Source organism: Dipodomys spectabilis, unplaced genomic scaffold (assembly GCF_019054845.1).
Source record: "Dipodomys spectabilis isolate Male_0828 unplaced genomic scaffold, ASM1905484v1 ptg000344l, whole genome shotgun sequence".
NCBI classification, from domain to species: Eukaryota; Metazoa; Chordata; class Mammalia; order Rodentia; family Heteromyidae; genus Dipodomys; species Dipodomys spectabilis.
In genome coordinates, this window is record NW_024871021.1 from 2,204,888 (window position 1) to 2,207,305 (window position 2,418).

The following is a 2,418-nucleotide window of genomic DNA, read 5'->3' on the forward strand; positions in this document are numbered from 1 at the left end:
GTTTTGCTGTTCAGCAATTGAACCTTGCCGGCTCATTCTGTGACAATATCTGTGCTCATTCTCATCATTCCTTTATTTACCAAGTCATCACCTTCTAAAATCAGCTTCATTTCTTGGGTAAGTTTACCAATCAGTCCAACCAATATCCACCCAGAGGGTCTTAATAAATCAAGTTTTAAGGAAGAAGATAACATGAAGTGACAACTACAGAAATTCTACAGAGACCTGACATCTTTCACATTTCTGCCTTCCTTCTCTTCTCATTCTTCAAAAGCATTGACTAACACTATAAATATACTGCAATTATAAGTTAAGGACCAGTGGGGTTTTCCCCAACCTGAAGCCTTCTTTTCCGTGATTCTTGACATAAACTTTTTGGGAGATTTTTTGGATTGTGAGGGGATTCCCTCCAAAACAAAGCCATGTATATCAAGAAAATCAATATTTTCAACTCAGAGTACTAAACAAAAGAGGGAGAAAATTAAGGTTAGCTATATATGTTAAGCACAAATATAGGCAATATCAAGATATCTTGAAATTATATACTTTTATTGGATAAAGTGGCTCAATCCTGTAATATTATCTACTTAGAAAACAGAGATTAGAGTATTGCATTTCCAGGCAAGCCCAGACAAAAAAAGACTTTTCAGAAACTCTAACCATTTGCTGGGTGCAATGTGTTTTGCTTGTGTTTGGAGGATTACAGTCCAAGCAGGCCCAGCATAGTGATACTACCTCAAAATAAGCAATCAAATTACAATCTGCAGGTATGGCATAGTAGAGATGCCAAAGTTGTAAAGTTCCTTTTGTTGCTGCAATTGGTCTTCCTGTATCCCTATTTAAATATTTTTCCCTTCCCCTCCACAAATGATGCCAACATCAAAAATGTGTGCTTATGTAAGAAATGCATGATTCTAAAATTTCATGACAATTCTTTTGAACTTACTTTTTGTTGAATTGTCTAGTTTAAGAAAATCAATTACACTTTCTATATAAAAAATGTTCTGGGGCTGGGAAGGTGGCTCAGTGGTAGAGTGCTTGCCTTGCATGCCTGAGTCTCTGGGTTCAATTTCTCAGCACCACATAAGCAAAAAGAAATAAGCTGGAAGTGGCGCTATGGCTCAAGTGGTAGAGCTATCGCTAGCCTTGAGCTGAAGAGCTGAGGGACAGCGCCCAGGCCCAGAGTACAGGCCCCACGACTGGACCCCCCCCCCCAAAAAAAAATGTTCTGTGCTTAATCTGGTAGCCCATTCACTAATATTTAAATGATACAGAGAAGATTAGCATGGCCCCTGAACAAGGATGACTCACAAATTCATGAGGCAATCCATATTTTTACAACAACTAATGCTGGAGAGGTTGTGGCCACAAGGGAACCCTACTCCATTTTTGGTGGGAGTGTAAACGTGTTCAACCACTTTGGAAAGCAGTATGGAGTTTCCTCAAAAGACTCCACATAAAGCTCCCCTATGACCCAGCAACCCCACTTTTGTTCATTTACCCAAAGGATCACAAACAAGACCATACTAAAACTACCAGCACAACTATGTTTATTGCAGCATTATTTACCATAGCTAAGATATGGAACCAACCCCTATGCCCCTCAGTAGATGAATGGATCAAGAAAACGTGGTAAATATATACAATTGCATTCTATGCCTCCATCAGAAAGAATGATATCGCCCAATTTGTTTGGAAATGGAAAGACTTGGAAAAAAATTTAGTAAGTGAAATAAGCCAACTCCAAAGAAACATAGGTCCCATGGTTTCTCTTATTTTCAATAACTAATATATGTCCCGGATTATCATAAAATGTCAAAAGCTATGTGTATTTGACCAGATAAGATGATGTTAAGCTAAATGAACCCCAAGATAGGGACACAAGTGGTTCTATCTTGTTATTATTTCTAACATACAAATACTATATGATGTGATTTTTTTGTTTCTTTATATGTTCCTCAACCCTGCTATAACCCCTTTTTTCACTATATTTGAAGTTGGTGAGCCTACATCTTTTTTTTTTTTAATTTTATTTGAGAACATACTGTACCTGAGGGGTTACAATTACATGGGCAGGATAATGCATACATTTCTTACCAAGCATTGCAGCCTCCTCCTTTGTTTATCCTTCACCTCCCTTCCTAGCCTCCTCCCTCCCCCCCACCCATTCTTTCCCCCCGCCCCCCACACCACATTGTAAAGCTCGTTTTTGACATGACATTTTGTACTTCTCATTGTTGCAACAGATCCACCTGAATCCTTAAACGACTTGTTTGTCCCCATCTCCTCCACAAGATATACTGAAACCAAATATAGTGAAAGCGGGGGTTACACTGTGGGGGAGGGACATACAAAGCAACCAAGAAATAATCTTATAAATGCATTAGAAACACATGCATGAAAGAAACAAAAACATTA

At 38.5% G+C, this 2,418-nt stretch overlaps 1 non-coding gene across 1 annotated transcript; it reads left to right on the forward strand.

Annotated features, from left to right (window-relative positions):
• The first annotated feature begins 1,230 nt into the window (after window positions 1-1,230).
• Window positions 1,231-1,337, forward strand: LOC122095337. Its single transcript, XR_006145099.1, has one exon. It is a non-coding gene; the product is annotated as a U6 spliceosomal RNA (small nuclear RNA).
• Window positions 1,338-2,418: the final 1,081 nt, after the last annotated feature.